Raw genomic sequence first — 16476 nt, 5'->3', positions numbered from 1 at the left:
AGATGGGTCTACCTGCAATGAGGGTGTGATTTGTTAGGAAGCTTACCTTTACATTTAGCTGCTTAGTGTGCTGTCATCAATGGATGTCTGCTACTTGGTTTGTGGCATTGTCATTCTGGCTGGGGACTGCAGCATCGGCTCTATGGCCTTAGGATTTACTTCCCCAGCTGGCAGAGACAGAGGAACTTCTTGTTGCTGGTTCCTCTCTTGCCTGTCATCCACTCGAGGGGCAATCTGAGTTATTGGCTGGTCTGACCAATAAGGGGCTTATGGGATCTGTAACAAAAATGGACCAACCTGCTCTACAAAAAGAGAAGACAATTCAGATCTGCACCCACCCTCCTTGATGGAGCTGTCAGGAGTTTGCAGGCCTGTACAATTTATGACTGTGGTTATCCTGACATCTTCTGCTGTTTTGAGGAGATTCAGGGCTACACAGGCATCTCTGCTCCAGAGAGAAAAACATTGGTCATGGCAGATTACATCAGCTCAAAGTTTGCTGCCATATCTTAGTGTTTCCAGAATCACACTTCCGCTGAGCCCAGAGAGCAGTGTGTCTTTTGTTCATCGCCACAGGTCTCTCAGCCATCGTATTCGGGGTCAATTGGGATGTAGAACAGGAAACACAAATAAACTAACTGTGATCTTATCGAATGGTGGAATAGACTCGATGGGCTGAATGGCCTAATTTCTCTCCTATTTCACATATTCATATGTTTATATGTTCTTAGTCTAATAGGACTATAACACAGGGTTCCATGTCCAACTTAAAGTTTATCAGATGGCTGCATTTTAATTCATAAATCCAGGATCTTTGACCTCACCCAAGAAGCAAATGTGTTTTCTTGGTGTGTTGTCTGGATCTCATGAATCCTCTTGGGATCCTCTATGCATTTTGAGGTTTTGGCTTTGCACAGCTTCCTAAAGTGTCCTATTTGGTGACATTAAAAGCATTGGGCTCAGAATACTGGATGTTGATCACATGCTTTGCTTCCCAGCACTGGCTTGGTCACTCTATTGGTCGCTTAGAGTATTGCTTCCCTTGGCTTGGAGTGTCCCTGTTTCTTTCTTCTTTGATGTGGAGATGCCGGCGTTGGACTGGGGGGTGAACACAGTAAGAGTTTTAACAACACCAGGTTAAAGTCGAACAGGTTTATTTGGTAGCAAATACCATTAGCTTTCGGAGCGCTGCTCCTTCGTCAGATGGAGTGGAAATGTGCTCTCAAACAGGGCACAGAGACACAAAATCAAGTTGATTTTGTATCGCTGTGCCCTGTTTGAGAGCACATTTCCACTCCGTCTTTCTTCTTTCACAACCGTTCAGTGGAGTTTACCTTGAATCATGGTTTCCTTTCTCACCTTTGTGCTACAAATGGATTTCAGATTACCTGACAATCTGGATGACTTTCTCATTCATGAAGTGTGTCTGAGAGTGCACTGTCTGTCAGTTTTACAACTACTCTATCCCTGGCCAGCTCAGATTTCAGGTCACTGTAACCACAACCTTCAGCCATTTCAATAATGAAATTGTTGACAGGTTCTGCTAGCTGCTGGACACATTTTTAAAATTTAACCTTTTCAAGGACTTTGTTACTTCTGAGGTTAAAATAAACATCAAATGATTTTAAAACTTCATCACACTTTTCAGATGATTCATTGATTCTGTATCTGGGAAACCAGTGGCATAGTGCTATTGTCGCTAGACTAGTAGTCCTGGGACCTGGGTTCAAATCCCACCACGGCTGATGGTGAAATTTGAATTCAATAAAAATCTGGAATTAAAAGTATAATGATGACCATCTGTCGACTGTTGTAAAAACCCACCTGGTTCACTAATGTCCTTTTAGGGAAGGAAAGCTTCCATCCTTACCTGGTCTGCAGTCTTAGTTGTCGTAGTTCAACAGAAAGTATTCATTAACAACTAGAATCTATATACATAGGTATAGTAAAGGTCAAAGCTGGGAGCTGTCTCCATGCTTGCTTCTACACATGGCTCTGTCCAATACAACACTGACTGCTAGGTGCTGGTCATGTGTTCGCTTACATCATTGTGTGGACAGTACTGTACTCAGTCCCATGTTAAATCTTTATGTGACGGACCCTCATATTACAATAAGAAAGCATGGAACATGAATCAGCCATTTGGCTAATACCGTTCTCTCCTAACCAATCAGGCACATTCACTATTTGTATGAGTTCTCACAACAATAGTGTGCCTTGGCTCAGGCATAGATTCAGAAAATTCAGAAAGAGCAGGAAATAGAAGCAAAAAATTTGAGCTATTCAACAGCTCTGACAGCATTTGTTTTGGAATCCTTGAAGTCAAAAAGGTGCCTTTCAGCACATACCACAGCACTCCCTGTAACGGTCAGTAACTTTAAACAACACTGAAAATCACCAAGCATTTCTACAATCAAAAAGAATCAGCAGAAATTAATCAGTAGTTAACCTGAAATTGGTTGATGATTCCTTTAAATAGCACTGGTGGGGTGTCCTTCCAGCTGCTGAATACATGCTCTGCTATATGGCCTTTAGGAACAGCACTAAGTTTAAGTTTATTTATTATTGTCACAAGTAGGTTTACATTAACACTGCAATGAAGATTATGAAAATCACCTCGTCGCCACACTCCGATGCCTGTTCGGGTACACTGAGGGAGAATTTCAGCGTGGCCAATGCACCTAACCAGTCTTTCAGATTGTGGGAGGAAACCAAAGCACCCAGAGAAAACCCACGCAGACACAGGAAGAATGTGCAAACTCTGCACAGTCAGTGACCCAAGCCAGGAATCAAACCCGGGCCCCTGGCGCTGTGAGGTAGTAGTGCTAACCACTGTGCCACCATGCAGCCTGTACTAGCTGGAACATTAAGCACCAGAATGGCAGGGTTCATATCAAATCAACATTATGCAAATTGGGGTCATAATTTCCTACTGCACATAGTTCCAGGTTACATTCCCCTCCACTACTGCCTGACCCAACAATGCATTGTGTATGTCCCACTCCAGAATTGTCCATGTGCCATGAATGCGATTTTTGAATGAAAAATGTACCCACAGTGAAGCAGTGCTGTAAAATAATAGGCGCTGTGCAACCAAATTTTGTAGCCTTATACTTTGTAGCATAGATGGATAATTGGGGATGGAGCATAAATGACAAAAAGAGTCATTGTATTCTGACTGCATAAATTGTCACTGGTAGAAAATGGAAGCTGACTAGGAAAACATTTCATGCATTTTCCTCAAGGAATGAGTAACAGCAGTCAGACATCAAGCGGAAGAGAGGAATCCATGCGTTGGACTTTACAGCCTCAAGTCTGAAAGCAATTTTATGAACTGCAGAGGAGGCATCAGAACATTCTTCAGTGTTCTGCCATTTACTGTATATTTCCTATCTGTATTAGACCTTTCAAAATGCATTACCTCACATTTGTCCGGATTAAACTCCATCTGCCATCTCTCCGCCCAAGTCTCCAACTGATCTATATCCTGCTATATCCTCTGATGTCCTCACTGCTATCCCCAAATCCACCAACTTTTGTGCCGTCCACAAACTTACTAACCAAACCAGTTACATTTTCCTCCAGATCATTAATATATATTACAAACAGCAAAGGTCCCGGCACTGATCCCTGAGGAATGCCACTTGTCACAGCCCTCCATTCAGAAACACACCCTTCCACTGCTACCCTCTGTCTTCTTTGACTGATGTGGAGATGCCGGCGTTGGACTGGGGTGAACAGGCAAACAGGTGAACAGGTGAACAGTACTTCTTTGACTGAGCCAGTTTTGTATCCACCTTGCCAGCTCATCTCTGATCCCATGCGACTTCACCTTCTGCACCAGTCTGCCATGAGGGACCTTGTCAAAGGCCTTACTGAAGTCCATGTAGACAACATCCACTGCCCTACCCTCATCAATCATCTTCGTCACTTCCTTGAAAAACTCGATCAAGTTCGTGAGACACGACCTCCCCTTCACAAAACCAAAGGTCACAAAACAAGGTCGCCACCAATGTTCTTTTGCCACTCACCTCCTTTCTGGCCCACTATAGGCTGCACCAACACTGCCCAGGGAGACTGAGCTGAATAATGGGCTCATGCAGAGGGAAGCAATTATGATTCTGACTATGGTTGGGCCCAGTCAGACTTTAGATCGCCTGAGGATGTCGATTTAAAAAACTGTCAAACAAAATGCTGAACAGTCCATTAGAGCCACAGTTGTGATTGCTGACACAAATGCATTGCGCTAAAATGATCTGTGACAGTGATAATAGATGTCACCAATTATGCCACAATGCTTGCACTTCTATCCTTCAGTGTTTTATTACAACTGTTCTTTTATGATTTTTTAAAATTCAGCTGATGCAGCTAACTTTCATGTTCAGCCTTTTCAAATGCAATTTATTTGAAGAATCATCGAATTATACAGCATGGAGGGAGACCATCGCCAAGTGGGAATTGTTGCTGGTGGGATAGAAAGTTTAATGGATCAGCCAAAGATCCACTGAGTTTGACAGAAGTTTCCGGCCTTGCAGCAGGCAGGACCTGAAAATACCAATCTATTTGTTCTCATGAGCCAGGTATTTGAAAATTGAAGCACAGTAGTTAGCACTGCTGTCTCACAGTGCCAAGGACCCAGATTCGATTCCCTGCTTGGGTCATTGTCTGTGTGGAGTTTGCACATTCTTCCCATATCTGCACAGGTTTCCTCCGGTGCTCCGGTTTCCTCCCACAGTCCAAAGATGGACGGCTGAAGTGGATTGGCCATGATAAAAAATTGCCCCTTAGTGTCAAGGGGATTAGCTAGGGTAAATGCATGGGGTTATGCAGATATGACCTGGGTGGGATTGTAGTCAGTGCAAACTTGATGGGCCAAATGACCTCTTTCTGCACTGTAGGGATTCTATAATTCCCCTAATTATGTATCCAGTTCCCTTTTCAAACTCTCCTCATCCCTCCTCTGGCTCTTTTGACTCTTACCTTAAAGCTGTTCTCACCTGGCCATTGGCCGTCTTACATTGGAGGCAGGTTTTCCCCTCTCCACTGTAATGAACCCTGCATAATTTTCAACACCTTTAAAATATCCCATTAACTTTCTCCGCTCAGAGAATAATCTCGCAGCCTCCCCCATGTAACTGATTGATGAACAAATAAACATTTTTCACAAATCCAAATGAAGCAACAAACATCATAACAGGTCGTACTTGCTTTGCATGTTGTTAAAAAATACCGACGGTAAGCACTTTGCCCCAAACAGAAACTGCTGATTACATGGACCGCTCCCATTTTCTCATTCCCTCCCTCCCTCTCCCTGTTTCCTCTGGCTATTCACTGTCGGCACCTTTCAAATACTCCGCGTGGAATTATCTACCTAAAAATGTTGAGTTGTTTGTATTGGTCTGTCAATCCATTTTATTGAAAATGACAAATTGAAAGTTTATCTATTAAGAAATCATAGAAACCCTACAGTGCAGAAGGAGGCCATTCGGCCCATCGAGTCTGCACCGACCACAATCCCACCCAGGCCCTACCCCCACATATTTACCCGCTAATCCCTCTAACCTACGCATCTCAGGACTCTAAGGGGCAATTTTTAACCTGGCCAAACAACTCACCTGCACATCTTTGGACTGTGGGAGGAAACCGGAGCACCTGGAGGAAACCCACGCAGACACGAGGAGAATGTGCAAACTCCACACAGACAGCGACCCAAGCTGGGAATCGAACCCAGGTCCCTGGAGCTGTGAAGCAGCAGTGCTAACCACTGTGCTACCGTGCCGCCCGATTAGTGTCATGAGTAGGCTTACATTAACTCTGCAAAGAAGTTACTGTGAAAATCCCCTACTGGCCACACTCTGGCGCCTGCTCAGGTACATTGAGGGAGAATTTTGCATGGCCAATGCACCTAACTAGCATGTCCTTTGGATTGTGAGAGGAAACCGGAGCACCTGGAGGAAACCCACGCAGACATGAGGAGAACGTGCAGACTCTGCACAGACAATGACCCAAGCCACGAATTGAATCCGGATCCGTGGTGCTGTGAGGCAGCAGGGCTAACCACTGTGCCATCATGCCACTTGAGGTGGGTAGGTGGAGGATTGAGGGAGACGCGGAGAAGGTGGGTAGGTGAGGGATTGAGGGAAATGGGGAGAAGGTGGGTAGGCGAGGGATTGAGGGATACAGGGAGAAGGTGGTAGGTGCAGGATACAGGGATATGGGGAGAAGGTGGGTAGGTGGGGGATTGAGGGAGATGAGGAGAAAGTTTGAAGGTTTATTTATTAGTGTCATATTTATTTATAATTATTCCTATTTCCTAAGGTATCTTTAAGACCAGTCAGTCTTAAATCGAAACAAATCATTGATGTATATGGCCAGCCAGAAACTATTAAAACAATTTTGCAATTCTCATGTGGAATAACTAAAAAGTGATGCAACACTTTAAGGAAAGGCTTTGGTGGCGTTATACAAATTTCTTTTTCTTCTGCACTAAAATTGTGCAATTTAATGGATTATGTGGTTATGGACGTTAACCAAGTGACTCCACCTTCAAACGCACCAGCAAGTCAGCATTAAATCCAATCCTGAATCATAAAAACTCCATCACAGTGAGGGATCATTCAACACACCACACCTGGCACAAATATTCCCAGTGGAACTAAGGGATCTATTTTGACATTGAGCTAGGTTTTGAATGGGTGGGTTTGTGACGGAGGGGAAGTTGAAATTATTGACTGCTGGAGATTTTATTTCTGGGATATGTCAATGGCCAAAGCTCATTCAAATCTGACACTCAATTTATGGCTGAATAGGAAACGTGCCCAGTAATTTAGTGCAATTTGTTTTTGCTGGGGAGGTTGCGGGGGAGGGGAGTGCAGGGAGGGTGGGGGGGGGTGTTGTGGGGGGGTGTCAGGGGGGTTCACCAGGCCTACTTAAAGCATAAATGCATCACTTCAAAGGGAGATTGTATCCTTTGTTGTAGAGAAATGTTTGCAAGGAGGATTGGGAAAAATGAATAGCAGACAAGTCACAAATTCTCCAAAAACAAACTGGAGATGCTGTTGGAAGAGGTGCTGGTGTGGCTGGAGGACGCATGCCCAAGTATCTTAAAGAGAGTTCCCGAATATACATAAGCATAGTAGGCCATAGTTCTGTCATGCGGTATCGTTCTTTTCTGTTTGTGCAGAGATGATTTGAGAGAGATGGCACAGCTGAAATGGGTGAGCTGACTTTTGATCATTTACGGCACTCTGTGCAATACAGAGGCTGTCAGACGATTCACTCCAGGGGTGGGGGTGGTAGGGGTGGGGGAGCCTAATCCCGATGGAGAGTCTGGCAGCAGAGGACTCAGGGGATCTTCCCTCAACCCCAACCCCCGCCAACATTGCCGGCCCTGACCACCCTACGGACATTGCCAACCCCGACACCACACCTTCCCCTGATTGCCATCTAGGCTGGCCCAGACCCGGATACCGGTGGCTGGCTCCACAACAGCCCCCACCCTCCCCTGATGCAGAGTTCCCCCCTTCTCTCCCCTCTACCTCCTCCCCAGCTCTGTTTCTGCCGTGTCTGGCCCCACACCCAAGGGAGGCCCTGTGGTGAACCATGGTAGTATTGTCTGTTTATGTGATATGCCTGGACACGCCCCTGCTGCCTCAATCCGGGGCTCCCCCCTTCTCTGGGTATAAAGGTGACTGCTCTCCGCCCCTTTTTCCTCAGTCCGGATCAGTTATTGGTTCGGGTGTGCTCCAGTTCTTTCGTAAATAAAAGCCTGTTATTTTGCAACAACGAGTCTTTGCATAATCAATGGTGCATCAATTTTATTAACGAAAGTTTTTGGGATGGAGCAACTCTTAAAACCTGATAAACTGGACTTGGATCCCCAGGCTGCTGGGGCCTCAAACTGTTTTGATCACTGGCTGCGCTGCTTCGAGACCTTCATTGCCTCCTCCTCCGCCGTCGTCGTAACCGACATCGACAAACTACACGTGCTCCACACCCGCGTCAGCGCTCACGTCTTCGCGATGATCCGAGATGCGGAAACTTACCAGGAGGCAATCAATCTCCTAAAGAGCCAGTACAACCGGCAGCCGAATGAGGTCTATGCCAGACATCTGCTGGCCACTCGCAGACAGCAGCCGGGGGAATCGACTGAACAATTCTTGCGCGAACTGTGTGCACTCGGCAGAGCCTGCAGCTGCAAGGCCGTTTCAGCCGCCCAAAACGCCGACGACCTGATCAGAGATGCCTTTGTCGCGGGCATCAGGTCGACCCATATCCGGCAGCGTCTACTGGAACAAGGTGGGCTGGACCTGCAGAAGAGTGTGGCGCTTGCTGGCTCGCTGGAGGTGGCTTTTCGGAATCTCGAGGCCTACACCCCCGACCACAAGGGCGCACCATGGACACCGCAATCGCAGCCATCTCTGTACCTGGGAGGGCTGCAAACCTACGCCACGCCCCGTCCCGACGCCAAACTGACCACTGCGGCAGTCTCCGGAGGCGCGAGGTGCTACTTCTGCGGCCTGGAGAAGCACCCACGACGACGCTGCCCGGTGAAAGACGCCCATCTGCTCTGGCTGTGGTAAGATGGGCCATTACCTGAAAGTTTGCAGGGCAAAATCGGCCTCCAGGCCCAGCAGCGCCGCGTGCGATCCGCGAGAGGCACTGGCTTCGACGCCATCGGCTGCATGCAACCCACGGAGGCCGCCATCTTGGATGCCATCAGCCAGGTGCGACCCACGGGAGCCGCCATCTTGGATGACGTCAGCCGCGTGCGAGTCACGCGGGCCGCCATTTTGGGAACCGTCCACCGCGTGCGGCTCCTCACCTAATCCAACGGTGGCCTCGGTCACGTTGGACCAGTCCAGGCCTCACCAACTCGCCTGGTCTATGATGGACATCAAGGTAAACGGTCACACTACAAACTGTTTATTTGACAGTGGGAGTACGGAGAGTTTTATCCACCCTAACACGGTGAGGCGTTACGCACTGCCAGTACTGCCAACGCAGCAATCAATCTCCATGGCTTCGACGTCCTAGTCGGTGAATGTCCTCGGCTACTGTGTGGCAACTCTGACTGTACGGGGCATGGTGTACGAGAAGTGCAGGCTCCTCGTGCTGCCACAGCTCTGCACTGCCGTACTACTGGGGCTAGATTTCATGTGTCACCTTGGGAGCGTCACCATGGTATATAATGGGCCTCTTCCCCCAATCTCCGTCCGCAATCCGCAGCTATTAGACCAGCCACTGCACACCACGTGTGGTCTCTCGACCCTTAAAGTCGCCCCTCCCTCGCTCTTTGAACACCTCACCCCCGACTGCAAGCCCATTGCCACAAAAAGCAGACGGTACAGCGCTGGTGATAGAGCATTTATTAAGTCCAAGCTGCAACGCCTCCTGGGGGAGGGGATCATTGAGGCCAGTACCAGCCCCTGGAGAGCCCAAGTGGTGGTTGTTAAGACTGGGGAGAAACATCGCATGGTTATCGACTACAGTCAGACCATTAACCGATACACGCAGCTGGACAGGTAGCCCCTTCCCCGCATCTCTGACATGGTCAAACAGTTTGCACAATATCGGGTGTTCTCCACCATTGATTTGAAGTCTGCATATCACCAGCTCCCTATCCGCCCGGAAGACCGCCAATACACTGCCTTCGAGGCGAATGGCCGTCTCTATCACTTCCTTTGGGTCCCCTTCGGCGTCACCAATGGGGTCTCGGTTTTCCAGTGTGAGATGGACCAAATGGTGGACCAGAACGGGCTGCGGGCCACCTTCCCGTACCTGGATAACGTCACCATCTGCGGCCATGATCAGCAGGACCACGACGCCAACCTCCAAAAATTTCTCCACACCGCGGCACTCCTCAATCTGACCTATAATAAGGAGAAGTGCGTATTCCGCACGCGCCGCCTTGCCATCCTTGGTTGTGTTGTGGAGAACGGGGTCATCGGCCCCGACCCCGACCACATGCGTCCCCTCCTGGAACTTCCCTTCCCCACCACCCTCAAAGCACTGAGGAGATGCCTAGGCTTCTTCTCGTACTACGCCCAGTGGGTCCATAATTATGCGGACAAAGCCCGTCCGCTCATCAAATCCACATCTTTTCCCCTGGCGGCAGAGGCGCGGCTGGCCTTTAACCGCATCAAAGCGGAGATCGCGAAGGCCACGATACACGCTGTAGATGAATCCACCCCATTTCAGGTGGAGAGCGATGCGTCTGACTTTGCCCTAGCCGCCACTCTTAACCAGGCGGGCAGACCCGTGGCCTTCTTCTCGCGCACCCACCAGGGCCCTGAAATTCGACACTCCTCTGTCGAAAAAGAGGCACAAGCCATCGTGGAGGCTGTGTGGCACTGGCGCCACTACTTAGCTGGCAAACGCTTCACCCTGCTCACGGACCAACGGTCCGTCACATTTATGTTCAGTAACGCGCAGCGGGGCAAAATCAAGAATGATAAGATTTTGAGGTGGAGGATCGAGCTCTCCACCTACAATTACGACATTTTATACTGGCCTGGGAAGCTCAATGAACCCCCAGACGCCCTGTCCCGGGGACCTGTGCCAGCGCAAACCTAGACCGGTTACAGACTCTCCACGACGACCTCTGCCACCTGGGGGTGACCAGGTTCTTCCACTTCATCAAGGCCCGGAACCTGCTCTATTCTATCGAGGAAGTCAGCTCTGTAACCAGACACTGCCAAGTCTGCGCGGAGTGCAAGCCACACTTCTATCGGCCAGACAGAGCGCACCTCATCAAAGCCACCCGCCCTTTCGAACGCCTAAGCGTTGACTTCAAAGGCCCCTCCCCTCTTCTGACCGCAACATGTACTTCCTCAACGTCATCGATGAGTATTCGCGGTTCCCCTTCGCTATTCCCTGCCCAGATATGACCTCGGCCACGGTCGTCAGGGCCCTGCACAGCCTCTTCACCCTGTTTGGTTTCCCCAGCTATATTCATAGCGACCGGGGTTCCTCTTTTATGAGTGATGAGCTGCGCCAGTACTTGCTCTCCAAAGGTATAGCCTCGAGTCGGACCACCAGCTACAACCCCAGAGGGAACGGACAGGTGGAAAGGGAGAATGCGACAGTCTGGAAGGCCGTTTTATTAGCTCTCCGGTCTAAGGGTCAATTAGGATACAACTGTGCACGGCTTACAACACCACCCCTCATGAACGAATGTTTGTTTTCCCCAGGAAGCCCTCCTCGGGGACCTCACTACCGTCGTGGCTGACGTCCCCAGGCCCTCTCCTGCTCCGGAAGCACGTGCGGACCCATAAATCGGACCCCCTGGTCGAAATGTTCTAACTCCTCCACGCCAACCCCCAATACGCCTATGTGGCGTATCACGACGGGCGGAAGGACACGGTCTCTATTTGCGACCTGGCACCCGCAGGTACTACGTCCCACGGTTCCTCACCCCCAACGTTTCCCATGATGCACCAGGGTTGCTGCACGCTCATCTAGCCCCCGTGGAGGGCACGCCTGAGCCCCAGGAGCAGCCTCCACACACTCAGCAGTCTGAAGGCACTACGGACGGCTTCACCGATTATGGACTGGCGTCTGACTCATCACCGTGGCCTCCTGAACCGGCATCACGGCCGACACTGCGGCGGTCGCAGCGGCAGATCAAGCCCCCGGAGAGACTGAACTTGTAACTCTGTGACTATCGTTCCACCACCTCGCCCCCGCCGAACTTTTTTTAAACAGGGGGTGAATGTGGTGAACCACTGTAGTATTGTCTGTTTATGTGATATGCCTGGACACGCCCTTGCTGCCTCAATCCAGGGCTTCGCCCTTCTCTGGGTATAAAGGTGACTGCTCTCCACCCCTTTTGCCTCAGTTCGGATCAGCTATCGGTTCAGGTGTGCTCCATTTCTTTCGTTAATAAAAGCCTGTTATTTCGCAACAACGAGTCTTTGCGTAATCAATGGTGCATCAGGCCCTTTATGCTCCACCCCCTTGGCATTGCCCAGTGCCCATTAGGCAATGCTAGGTTGCCCCTCCCCTCGCTCCCGACCTCCCGGGGCACCTCAATGGCCTACAATCCTATGAGTGAGGCCACCATGACAGGTCCTTGTTGCTGGGGGCCAGCTGTGATCTATGATAGTGGAACCTTCACTGGTGAGTTTGGGGACCCATGTGAGCCCAGACAATACCATCTGGAGCTCACTAAACACATTTAAATTAGATTATAAATATTTAAATAAGCCTCACGTTGCTCCCCAGTGTGAGGCTGTAAACGCTAATAACAAAATTGGCCCGGGAGATTCACAACCGGCCAGCCAATGGGCAGGAATTAGATTTTTTGAATCCCACTTATATTTCCCACTCCGCTACGCTACTCGACCAGTGTAGCGGGGTGGGAAAACCGCGCCCGTAAATCCAGTCTGAACTCAGGGTTGGCTGTCCTTCAATTACTCATGGGGATCATAGGAGACAGATAATAAAGTGGAGTTGAGGCCAACATCTTATCAAATGGTAGAGTAGGTTCAATGGGCTGAATGGCCTACTCTGCTCCTAATAGTTGTGATTCGTTGTGTATGCAAATATGCAGAGATGAATAATCCTAATTTCTCCATCTTTCTCAGGAACCCACAATAACAGTCCTTCACCACACATTCTTTGCACTTTCTTTCCCTTTATCTCTTCCTTCACCTGCATGACAAGTGTATGTTCCAACACTTCCCATTCTTGTTTCAATCACTCTATTACCTTTTCCTTGCTCCCTTCACAGCAATCACTCACAGGATTCTGCTGCTCTTCAATGGTGACCTTGGCAGGACCTTTGCATCTGCTTGACTTCAGACACTCCAGTCAACATCTTCCCATCCTGCTTGCATCATGTTTCCTCCTTCACTCAGCTTTATCAGTGCAATCAGAGACCCCCAAACTCGCTGTTTTAGGAGAAAATCACGAACTCAGGCCCAATCTCTCTGCAGGAAAGAACAGCACTCAACACTTTGGAGGTGAGTTACATTGGAAGAGGAACCAAATAAACTCCTGATCCTCTCAGAGTTTTTAAAAATACTTTTCCAATTCAATCAAATCAAGTCCAATTCAGAGTCTCAACAAGTTGAGACATTTCCGATCCAAGCTGACAAGACAGGGTATGTGACCCTTTACCCTGTCTTGGGCCTGATCTACATGAGCCAAGCTGATTGGAGTAGGCAGACGTCTCCGCCCCCAAGGCTTGAGCTCATTTGCATCTTAGCCAAAAGGCCGAGATGCCGCTTTTAAAAATTGCTTCATATGAAAATGAAGCTTAAGTGCAACCCAATGGCCATGACCAAGTGCAGCATTGGCAGACTACACTTGATCTTAGCCAAAAGGCCAAGTCGCTGAGCAGAAACTGATAGCCAAGTTCCGCACACATGAGGACGGCCTCAACCGGGATATTGGGTTCATGTCACACTATCTGTAATCCCCACAGCTTGCCTGGACCTGCAGAGTCTCACTGGCTGTCCTGTCTGGAGACAATACACATCTCTTTAACCTGTCTTAATGCTCTCTCCACTCACATTGTTTGTCCCTTAAAGACTTGATTAGCTGTAAGTATTCGCATTCCAACCATTATTCTGTAAATTGAGTTTGTGTCTTTATATGCCCTGTTTGTGAACAGAATTCTCACTCACCTGAAGAAGGGGCTTAAGGCTCCGAAAGCTTGTGGCTTTTGCTACCAAATAAACCTGTTGGACTTTAACCTGGTGTTGTTAAACTTCTTACTAATTTCCATTGGCAGGCTGTACTTGCAATGTCCAATGAAGCTGCTGATGTGGGTCCGTGGCACTGACAAATAATACTGTACTCTAAAGGAATCAGGGTTTTGTCCTCAGTGTGACTGAGTTCTTGGTATCAGTTGCTTTAAGGGACTCTGCAAGTGACATGTGGCCAAGTGTAGTCCTGACAGTAATCTGAGGGGAGTGTATTCTACATTCTCAGTTACAAAATGTGCCGAGTTTGCAACTGGACGAGAATCAAAGCAAAGGAAGAAAAAATGATGACGTCTGCATACCTTAAGGGTTAACTTGATTCATTATGTTCTCACAGGCAGCAGCTAACATATTTGAAAGTAGGTTTAACAGGTTGGGCAGCTTTGATGCTTGGTCATCCTATTTAACAAGAAATGACAATTTTCAGACATGCTGCAGCCAATAGCAAAGACGTTGATGGTATAAATGTTGACAGATTGTAATAAGTTCCACACTTACAGGAGGAACACTGAAGAGATCACTTCACTGAAAGTAACTTAACGACACGTGAGTTGAGTAGAATCATTGTACCTGAGGGAGATGGTGGGGAGGCACCGAGGCAAGAAAGATTTGTTTGTAAAAACATTGAGGATAGTTAAATCAAATTTATGAAGAAGTTACATTGGAAAGCTCATATTTTTTAAAGTGTTACTGTAAAAGGATTGATTTGATTTATTATTGTCACATAATTAGTATACAGTGGAAAGTATTGTTTCTTGTGCGCTATACAGTCAAAGCATACTGTTCATAGAGAAGGAAACGAGAGAGTGCAGAATGTAGTTGGTACAGTCATAGCTATGGTGTAGAAAAAAATCAACTTAGTGCGAGGTAGGTCCATTCAAAATGATGAATGAATACTTTTTTTCAGTTTTCACCAAGGAGAGGGGCCATGTTTTTGAGGAAGAGAAGGTGTTACAGGCTAATAGGCTGGAGGAAATAGTTGTTCGGAGGGAGGATGTACTGGCAGTTTTGAATAAACTGAAGGTCGATAAGTCCCCTGGGCCTGATGAAATATATCCTAGGATTCTTTGGGAGGCAAGGGATGAGATTGCAGAGCCTTTGGCTTTGATCTTTGGGTCCTCACTGTCCACGGGGATGGTGCCAGAGGACTGGAGAGTGGCGAATGTTGTTCCTCTGTTTAAGAAAGGGAATAGAAATGACCCTGGTAATTATAGACCGGTTAGTCTTACTTCGGTGGTTGGTAAATTGATGGAAAAGGTCCTTAGGGATGGGATTTACGACCAATTAGAAAGATGCGGATTAATCCGGGTTAGTCAGCACGGATTCGTGAAGGGCAAGTCGTGCCTCACAAATTTGATTGAATTTTTTGAGGAGGTAACTAAGTGTGTTGATGAAGGTAGGGCAGTTGATGTCATATACATGGATTTTAGTAAGGCGTTTGATAAGGTCCCCCATGGTCGGCTTATGATGAAAGTGAGGAGGTGTGGGATAGAGGGAAAGTTGGCCGATTGGATAGGTAACTGGTTATCTGATCGAAGACAGAGGGTGGTGGTGGATGGAAAATATTCGAACTGGAGGCAGGTTGCTAGCAGAGTGCCACAGGGATCAGTGCTTGGTCCTCTGCTCTTTGTGATTTTTATTAATGACTTAGAGGAGGGGGCTGAAGGGTGGATCAGTAAATTTGCTGATGACACCAAGATTGGTGGAGTAGTGGATGAGGTGGAGGGCTGTTGTCGGCTGCAGAGACATAGATAGGATGCAAAGCTGGGCTGAAAAATGGCAAATGGAGTTTAACCCTGATAAATGTGAGGTGATTCATTTTGGTAGGACTAATTTAAATGTGGATTACAGGGTCAAAGGTAGGGTTCTGAAGACTGTGGAGGAGCAGAGAGATCTTGGGGTCCATATCCACAGATCTCTAAAGGTTGCCACTCAAGTGGATAGAGCTGTGAAGAAGGCCTATCGTGTGTTAGCTTTCATTAACAGGGTGTTGGAGTTTAAGAGCTGTGGGGTTATGCTGCAACTGTACAGGACCTTGGTGAGACCACATTTGGAATATTGTGTGCAGTTCTGGTCACCTCACTATAGGAAGGATGTGGAAGCGCTGGAAAGAGTGCAGAGGAGATTTACCAGGATGCTGCCTAGTTTGGAGGGTAGGTCTTATGAGGAAAGGTTGAGGGAGCTGGGGCTGTTCTCTCTGGAGCGGAGGAGGCTGAGGGGAGACTTAATAGAGGTTTATAAAATGATGAAGGGGATAGATAGAGTGAACGTTCAAAGACTATTTCCTCGGGTGGATGGAGCTATTACAAGGAGGCATAACTATAGGGTTCGTGGTGGGAGATATAGGAAGGATATCAGAGGTAGGTTCTTTACGCAGAGAGTGGTTGGGGTGTGGAATGGACTGCCTGCAGTGACAGTGGAGTCAGACACATTAGGAACATTTAAGAGGTTATTGGATAGGCACATGGAGCAGACCAGGATGATAGGGAGTGGGATAGCTTGATCTTGGTTTCAGATAAAGCTCGGCACAACATCGTGGGCCGAAGGGCCTGTTCTGTGCTGTACTGTTCTATGTTCTATCTATGTTCTAAAAGTCTGATGGCAGCAGGGAAGAGGCTGTTCTTGAATCGGTTGGTACGTGACTTCCAAATTTACTCAATACTGTAGTATGCCACATGCCCCAAAAGCCCCTCACAACAAGCTTGTGCAACTCATGGTCCAGGGGCCAGGTTGTAGTCCTGAAGGCCTCTGAGCTCATCCCACCAAA

The 16476-nt window shown here is 48.0% G+C and overlaps 1 protein-coding gene across 1 annotated transcript in view; it reads left to right on the top strand.

Annotated features, from left to right (window-relative positions):
• Nucleotides 1-14199: 14199 nt before the first annotated feature.
• Nucleotides 14200-16476, top strand: part of LOC144508284 (protein-glutamine gamma-glutamyltransferase 2-like) — a 29253-nt gene continuing 26976 nt past the window's right edge. The window contains exon 1 of the mRNA XM_078236101.1: nucleotides 14200-14255. The gene's annotated coding sequence lies outside the window, so the exon portion shown is untranslated. The remainder of the gene's footprint in view (nucleotides 14256-16476) is intronic.

This window comes from Mustelus asterias, chromosome 20 (genome assembly GCF_964213995.1).
Source record: "Mustelus asterias chromosome 20, sMusAst1.hap1.1, whole genome shotgun sequence".
Lineage (NCBI taxonomy): Eukaryota > Metazoa > Chordata > Chondrichthyes > Carcharhiniformes > Triakidae > Mustelus > Mustelus asterias.
The sequence above is the reverse complement of the archived record's forward strand: the minus strand, read 5'-3'. Positions and strand labels throughout refer to the sequence as shown.